Below are 9,615 nucleotides of genomic sequence, written 5' to 3'. Positions count from 1 at the left end.
CTATAGACAGAAAATAAACCAGGAAACGCCCATGCTAAGGTCTATCCAACACTGGTCTGACCAATCGGATTCCAAGCTTCAAGATTGCTTCGATCACGTGGACAGGGATACGTTCCGGATAGCCTCAGACAATAATATTGATGTATATGCTGACTCGGTGAGCGAGTTTATTAGCAAGTGCGTCGGCGATGTCGCACTGTGACTATTAAAACCTTTCCTAACCAGAAACCGTGGATTGACGGCAGCATTCGCACAAAACTGAAAGCACGAACCACTGCTTTTAATCATGGCAAGGCCACTGGAAACATATCCGAGTACAAACAGTGCAGCTATTCCCTCCCCAAGGCAATCAAACAAGCAAAGCGTCAGTATAGAGACAAAGTAGAGTAGCAATTCAACAGCTCAAACACGAGACCTATGACCGCTCAGCATTTAACACCATAGTACCCTCCAAACTCGTCATTAAGCTCGAGACCCTGGGTCTCGACCCCGCCCTGGGCAACTGGGTCCTGGACTTCCTGACGGACCGCCCCCAGGTGGTGAAGGTAGGAAACAACATATCCGCCCCGCTGATCCTCACCACCGGGGCCCCACAAGGGTGCATCCTCAGCGCTCTCCTGTACTCCCTGTTCACACATGACTGCGTGGCCATGCACGCTTCTAACTCAATCATCAACTTTGCGGACGACACTACAGTGGTAGGCTTGATTACCAACAACGACAAGACGGCCTAAAGGGAGGAGGTGTTGCCCTCGGAGTGTGGTGTCAGGAAAATAACCTCACACTCAACGTCAACAAAACAAAAGAGATGATCGTGGACTTCAGGAAACAGCAGAGGGAGCACCCCCCTATCCAGATCAACGGGACAGTAGTGGAAAAGGTGGAAAGTTCCTCAGAGTACACATCATGGACAAACTGAAATGGTTTGGTCTCCTTCTCTCTCTCTCAGAGGACCTGAGCCCTAGGACCATGCCCCAGGACTACCTGACATGATGACTCCTTGCTGTCCCCAGTCCACCTAGCCATGCTGCTGCTCCAGTTTCAACTGTTCTGCCTTATTATTATTCGACCATGCTGGTCATTTATGAACATTTGAACATCTTGGCCATGTTCTGTTATAATCTCCACCCGGCACAGCCAGAAGAGGACTGGCCACCCCACATAGCCTGGTTCCTCTCTAGGTTTCTTCCTAGGTTTTGGCCTTTCAAGGGAGTTTCTCCTAACCACCGTGCTTCTACACCTGCATTGCTTGCTGTTTGGGGTTTTAGGCTGGGTTTCTGTATAGCACTTTGAGATATCAGCTGATGTACGAAGGGCTATATAAATAAATTTGATTTGAAATGGTCCCCCCCCACAGACAGCGTGGTGAAGAAGGCGCAACAGCGCCTCTTCAACCTCAGGAGGCTAAAGACATTTTGCTTGTCACCTAAAACACTCAAACTTTTACAGATGCACAATCGAGAGCATCCTGTCGGGCTGTATCACCGCCTGGTACGGCAACTGCACCGTCCTCAACTACAAGGCTCTCTTTGATGCACTTGTAATTTGTGCAAGTTCTCCCACTTAAAAAGATGAGAGAGGCCTGTAATTTTCATCATAGGTACACTTCAACTATGACAGACAAATGAGGAAAGAAAATCCAGAAAATCACATTGTAGGATTTTTAATGAATTTATTTGCAAATTATGGTGGAACATAAGTATTTGGTCAATAACAAAAGTTTATCTCAATACTTTGTTATATACCCTTTGTTGGCAATGACAGAGGTCAAACATTTTCTGTCTTCACAAGGTTTTCACACACTGTTGCTGGTATTTTGGCCCATTCCTCCATGCAGATCTCTTATAGAGCAGTGATGTTTTGGGGCGTTTGCTGGGCAACACGTACTTTCAACTCCCTCCAAAGATTTTCTATGGGGTTGAGATCTGGAGACTGGCTAGGCCACTCCAGGACCTTGAAATGCTTCTTACGAAGCCACTCATTTGTTGCCCAGGTGGTGTGTTTGGGATCATTGTCATGCTGAAAGACCCAGCCACGTTTCATCTTCAATGCCCTTGCTGATGGAAGGAGGTTTTCACTCAAAATCTCACGATACATGGCCCCATTCATTCTTTCCTTTACACGGATCAGTCGTCCTGGTCCCTTTGCAGATGTTTCCACCCCCATGCTTCACAGTAGGTATGGTGTTCTTTGGATGCAACTCAGCATTCAATGTCCTCCAAACACGACAAGTTGAATTTTTACCAAAAAGTTCTATTTGGGTTTCATCTGACCATATGACATTCTCCCTATCTTCTTCTGGATCATCCAAATGCTCTCTAGCAAACTTCAGACGGGCCTGGACATGTACTGGCTTAAGCAGGGGGACACGTCTGGCACTGCAGGATTTGAGTCCCTGGCGGCGTAGTGTGTTACTGATGGTAGGCTTTGTTACTTTGGTCCCAGCTCTCTGCAGGTCATTCACTAGGTCCCCCCTGTGTGGTTCTGGGATTTTTGCTCACCGTTCTTGTGATCATTTTGACCCCACGGGGTGGGATCTTGCGTGGAGCCCCAGATCGAGGGAGATTATCAGTGGTCTTGTATGTCTTCCATTTCCTAATAATTGCTCCCACGGTTGATTTCTCCAAGCCAAGCTGCTTACCTATTGCAGATTCAGTCTTCCCAGCCTGGTGCAGGTCTACAATTTTGTTTCTGGTGTCCATTGACAGCTCTTTGGTCTTGGCCATAGTGGAGTTTGGAGTGTGACTGTTTGAGGTTGTGGACAGGTGCCATTAATACAGGTAACGAGTGGAGGACAGAGGAGCCTTTTAAAGAAGTTACAGGTCTGTGAGAGCCATAAATCTTGCTTGTTTGTAGGTGACCAAATACTTATTTTCCACCATAATTTGCAAATAAATTTTAAAAAATCCTACAATGTGATTTTCTGGATTTTTTTCTCATTTTGTCTGTCATAGCTGAATTGTACCTATGATGAAAATTACAGGCCTCTCTCATCTTTTTAAGTGGGACAACTTGCACAATTGGTGGCTGACTAAATACTTTTTTTGCCCCACTGTAGATACTGTATTCTATACCATCTACTGCATCTTGCCTATCCCGCACGGCCATCGCTCATCCATATATTTATATGTACATATTCTTTATCATCCCTTTACATTTATGTGTATATGGTAGTTGTTGTGAATTTGTTAGGTTGCTTGTTAGATATTACTGCATTTTCGGGAACTAGAAGCACAAGCATTTCGCTACACTCGCATTAACATCTGCTAACCATGTGTATGTGACCAATACAATTTTATTTGATTCAACATGTAAGTAGTATTTTTTTAGAGTCAGGGAAAATGTAAGGAGTAAAAAGTACATTATTTCCATTAGAAATGTGGTGACTAAAAGTAAAAATTGTCAAAAATATAAGTAGTAAAGTACAGATACCCCAAGAAACTACTTAAGTAGTAGTTTAATGTATTTTTACTTAAGTAGTTTACACCACTGATTGTTGCTATAATAAATCAGTCAGCCCCAATGGTGAATTACTCTGCATGTAATTCTTGTTCTTAATAACTATTCTGGAAAGTACAGAGTGATCTGTATGAAATTACCAAGAACTATTGATTCTTGTAGATAATAGATAATGAAGCAAGAACTGTTGGATAAAAGTTGTGTTTGAGTCCAGGTTCTGACGCAGTGCAATTACAAGAGTGAGGGCTAAATGTACGAAAGCTTTTCCTGGATCTTCGCCTGTATCCAGGGAGTGGAGTGGAGAGGAACCAATTTAAAACAAGCTTGTGTAAGCGTCTTCCTCTGCCTCCATCACATTACTCAGCAAAGTGCCGCTTCATCAAAAGCCAGATATTATTCTTCAGCCTCTCCTCTCTCTCCGTTGGTCTCTTCTTTCCGTCATACCAACCCTTATTTTCTACAGAGAAGCCTCTGGGTTTGTATTCATATAGCATCCCAGAGTATGAGTGCTGATATTGGATCAGTTTGGCCATTTATATCATAATGAATTAGATTATATGGACAGAGGGGATCTGATCCTCAACACTCCTCCTCTGAGAAGCTTTGTAAAAATGGGCGCTGATCATGTCTAATTGACATGAAATGCCCAGTCCCAGTCCAATGACTACAAGTCCCACAATCCCTTCCAAAAGAGACGACGATGAATCATCCGTCTCCATTATGTGACTGACAACTGGCATTTGAAAACACACAATGAATGTATGGAAATGTGACATGCGCTCTGCCACATTACATGTGTATTATTGGTCAAACATTGTCCATTGTTCCTTCAAATTAATTATTAGGCAACTAAAATTAATAGTCAATGTCATCTTAGTCATGTTGTTAGACATATTTGCAGCTTTTTATGGCTACATAAGAAGCGCTTAGCTTTTGTTTGTTCCTAGACCATATGCTAACGGACATCTTGCAGGTGGATACAAAGAAAATACTGAAAACAGGAGAACATCCTTTTGTTCTGGTAGACGAGTGAAATCAGGACAGCAGGCTGAGTGACAATACGGATGTGTGTGTGTGTTTGTGTATGTGAATGTACTGTATGTGCATGAGTGTATGCACTCGTGTGTGACGTTTGACCTTCACTTTAACCAATGGACCCAGGTGTATGGCTGTGTTACCCTCCCACTGTTTCGCTCCCTGCCAGAGGCCAAAAACACCCACAAACCACCAGTACCAAAAACAACCAATCATAGAACTTCATCAGAGGTAATTTAAAGATACACTATGCAGAAATTTGCTCCGTCATTTCCTAGTTGCAAAAAAATTCAGTTTATGTAACAAAACAAGCAAGTATAGGGTAGAGAATCATTGTACAATCTAGACCGCTGTGAAATATTTTTTCCAAAACCAAAAATATTGTATTTTCAGCTGTTTGAAGCTGGTGTACAAAACCGAAAGTAAAAGACGCAAAAACGAAAGACGGGAAGCATAGAAATAGCGCACATAGAATTGATCTACCACTTCTTAGACTTGCTTTCAAAGATAATGACAGATTTATAGCTCACATTTCTATATTAATTGGGTCTGCTCGCCCCAAAAAGTTACAAAGAGAAACAAATGGCTGTCCCCATATTATACTGGCAAAAAATAACTGCTAGCACACTGACTGGACAACAAATCAATATTTGTTGCTATGCCAAATCTATTGCCATAATTTAATAAAATAAATCAAGCCCGTTTTTTATATTGTAGATTTTTTAAACATATTTGGGTGATTTCAATTCAATTAAAACAGTGATGGGTGGATCATATGGTTGCATTTATCTCAGAACGATACAAACACATGTCCTTTGCTATTCATATTCATATGGCTGTGTGGCTGCCTACCGAAGCCTCTCCCGGGGTGAACATGAATATGTTTACATCTTTTACTTCCATTGGCTTCATGAGAACATGCTTGTCAGTCCCATTATGGAAGAAAATGGTTATGGCTAAGATGCAGTATAACAAAATTGAAAGCTACTTTATTCCAACATTCATACCGGCATATCATTGACACAGCATCTTTTGCATTGATATAACAAAAACAAATGCTTGTTCGGTAGGCGTGCTGCTATAATAAAAATGGACACCAAGCACTGACTGTATATGTCATCAGTGCTTCTTAGGGTGAAAAACAGGAGGGGGAGGGAGAGAAGGAGAGGACGAAGAGAAGGAAGACAAGACCATGGTTACATATGAGCGAGATGATTGAGGGGGGAGGTGGAGGTAGAGAAGGATAGATAGAACGATAGATTACCTGCAGAACAGTGCCTCCTGTAATATGGCTAAGAAACAGAGAGACAGTCCCTCCTAGGCAAGGCAGATCTGCACTACGGCACCTTCCTCTGCAAATCCCAACACTGGCCAACCAACAGCAATCACAATCATTCCAGAGACTGGAGAGAAAAGAAAGAGAGAGAAAGGAAAAAAGACAATGGCCGGTGCTGTTCTGTCCGTCCGTTCTCCTCCAGTAGCCCACAGCCCCCTTGCTTATCTCGCTCCGCTGGCAGCAGCCCGTTGTTTTCCAAACAATAAGCAACCTCAGCCTCAACCTTACTTGAGAGAGAGAGCCTGTGCATCGCTCGCTCGCTCTCTACAGCCTGCCTGCGGAATCATCATCCCCCTTTCTCCTCCTCCTTCTTCTTCTCCCCCTCTCCCTTTGTCCACGCCTCCCTCCTCCCCCTCCCTTCTCCAAGGCTCAAACCCTCAATATTAATGAGGAGAAGGGAGAGGCAGCTGCACCCTGTGTGTACTGTAGAGACCATGCAGACTGTCTGCCATTGCTACATTATTATATTTTCCTGGAACATGCTATTTATCATTCTATGGGTAGAATTGCAGGTAAGATAGCTTAATTCAACTGAGCCAGCTAGCACCATGCCTGTGAATATGCTAGGCTGATTAGCATTTTGACAGGGGTAGAGTGTTGCTGGTGTGGAAAAGAAGCTGAAAGGAGGGACCCTTAGACTAGGGGTAGTGGTTAGTTTAGTTTGCTTGCTAGCTTGGTAAGGAAGAAGGTTGTAATTTTTGGTCCCACCTCAATGAGAGAGGAAAGTAGAGGGAGTATGGTGAGAATCCGTGATGACGTCAAAGAAACCTGCCCTTTTATTTATACTGTACCTGTATTTATTGGTGGTCCTGTGTGATAGAGAGAGAGAGAGAGACCGAAAGGCAGTGAAAGATTGAGAGAATGCCAAACAGGCAGCAGTCCACCATACCAGAAGACAAAGATGGTTGTTGTAGAGGCATTTCTGTCAACTTGGTTTTTGTCACCATGTGAGTTACAGATGGCTTTTACACACACTACGTCACACACACACCAACAGATCCGCACCACCCCGCACACGCACACTTGCACAATATAAACCCACTCAGCTCCTTGTCATTCCCTGGCCTGTTCCCTGTCCCTAATCCCTGACTGGATTTAATCTGATTCTGTGGTGGAGATGAAATCCCTTTGAAAGCCTCATAGGAGTTGAAACCCATTTGCTCATGTTACGGTTTTACACACTATTTTAACACTGTGGTGCACAGAGAGTGATGCAGACACATATGGCCATGCCATGATCTCTCCCTGGTACATTAGGGCTAGACTCTTCTGCTAGCAGCACTAACTGGTTTAGCATATCAGATTAGCGGCAGTCTGTTATGGGGCTAATGCAGTGTGTCTTGTAGATGACTGTTGATGTAATGTTATGGAGCTGAGTGTCTAAGCCGTAACATCATCACCGTAATTTTCCGATCAGAACATGGTTATGGTCACCCAGTGCTTAGATTACACAGTTCCAATGTTCCCCTACCCACTGTGGCAAAGTCATACAAGTGACATTGGGCTTATATTGTGCGACTGACTCAGTGTGCTTATGTAACACGAGACAAATATGAGAAAAAAACAAATAATTTAGACCAACATTTCATGCGCTTTGTTGTCAGATTTGGTATATCTTGTTTTTTTCACTGATCTAACCTGGGGGTGCATTTACTAGGAACCAAACTGAAATGAACAGACCGAAACGGAAAGGGACCTAAAATGAAACTCTCATTTTCATTGCAAAACATTTTGCTATGGTGTGCAATAATGAATACACCCCAGAACATGATAAATATACTTATTGTTTCAAAAAGAAGAAAAGTTCAAATAGATTTCCAAACTGACGCCAAAGCATCAATACAAAATTAAACTGCAAAGCAGTGCGACAAAAGAACAACAAAGGGTTACACATCGGATAAAACAACCATACAGTCAATAACAGAATAGAAAAATCTATATACAGTGTATGCAAATGTAATAAGATTAGGGAGGTAAACTAGTAAATAGACCAGTGACCAGTGAGCTGAGATAAGGCGGAGCTTTACCTAGCAAAGACGTATAGATGACCTGGAGCTAGTGGGTTTGGCGATGAATATGAAGCGAGGGCCAGCCAACGAGAGCGTACAGGTTGCAGTTGTGGGTAGTATATGGCACTGTGATAGACTACATCAAATTTGCTAATTTTGGATTGAGATGCTTAATGTGAGTCTGGAAGGAGAGTTTACAGTCTAACCAGACACCTAGGTATTTGTAGTTGTCCACATATTCTAAGTCAGAACTGTCCAGAGTGGTGATGCTAGCCGGGTGGCGGGTGTGGGCAGCAATCGATTGAAGAGCATGCATTTAGTTTTACGAGCTTTTAAAACCAGTTGGAGGCCACGGAAGGAATGTTGTATGGCATTGAAGCTCGTCTGGAGGTTTTTTAACTGTGTCCAAAGAAGGGCCAGAAGTATACAGAACAGTGTCGTCTGCGTAGAGGTGGATCAGATAATCACCAGCAGCAAGAGCGACATCATTGATATATACAGAGAAAAGAGTCGGCCTAAGAATTGAACCCTGTGGCACCCCCATAGAGACTGCCAGAGGTCCGGACAACAGGCCCTCTGATTTGACACACTGAACTCTATCTGAGAAGGAGTTGGTGAACTAGGCGAGGCAGTTATTTAAGAAACCAAGGCTGTTGAGTCTACCGATAAGAATGCGGTGATTGATAGAGTCGAAAGCCTTGGCAAGGTCGATGATGATGGCTGCACAGTACTGTCTTTTATCGATGGCGGTTATGATATTGTTTAGGACCTTAAGCGTGGCTGTGGTGCAACCATGACCAGCTCGGAAACCAGATTGCATAGCGGAGAAGGTACGGTGGGATTCAAAGTTGTCGGTGATCTGTTTGTTAACTTGGCCTTTGAAGACTTTAGAAAGGCAGGGCAGGATGGTCCAGGGTGTCTCACCATTTGAAGAGGGGGATGACCGCGGAAGCTTTCTTTAGAGATCTCAGACGATATGAAAGAGAGGTTGAACAGGCTAGTAATAGGGGTTGCAACAATTGCAGTGATAATTTTAGAAAAAGAGGGTCCAGATTGTCTTGGCCAGTTGATTTGTAGGGGTCCAGATTTTGCAGCTCTTTCAGAATATCAGCTATCTGGATTTGGGTGAAGGAGAAGAGGGGAGGCTTGGGCAAGTTGTTGCAGGGGTGCAGAGTTGTTGGCCAGTGTAGGGGTAGCCCAGTGGAAAGCATAGCCATCCGTAGAAAAATGCTTATTGAAATTCTCGATTATCAAGGATTTATCGGTGGTGACAGTGTTTCCTAGCCTCAGTGCAGTGGGCAGCTGGGAGGAGGTGCTCTTATTCTCCATTGACTTTACAAAACTCCCAAAACTTTTTGGAATTTGTGCTACAGGATGCAAATTTCTGTTTGAAAAAGCTAGCCTTTGCTTTCCTTAGTGACTGTGGATATTGGTTCCTAACTTTCCTGAAAAGTTGCATATCGCTGGGGCTATTTGATGCTAATGCAGAACACCACAGGATGTTTTTGTGCTGGTCAAGGGCAATCAAGTCTGGAGTGAACCAAGGGCTATATCTGTTCTTAGTTCTACATTTTTTGAATGGGGCATGCTTATTTAAGATGGTGAGGAAATCACTTTTAAAGAATAACCAAGCATCATCTACTGACGGGATAAGGTCAATATCCTTCCAGGATACCCGGGCCTGTTCGATTAGAAAGGCCTGCTCGCTGAAGTGTTTTAGGGAGCGTTTGACAGTGATGAGGGGTGGTTGTTTGACCACGGAATCATTACTGACGC

The sequence above is a fragment of the Oncorhynchus masou genome, chromosome 11 (assembly GCF_036934945.1).
Source record: "Oncorhynchus masou masou isolate Uvic2021 chromosome 11, UVic_Omas_1.1, whole genome shotgun sequence".
Classification (NCBI taxonomy): Eukaryota; Metazoa; Chordata; class Actinopteri; order Salmoniformes; family Salmonidae; genus Oncorhynchus; species Oncorhynchus masou.
Note: the sequence above shows the minus strand (reverse complement) of the source record.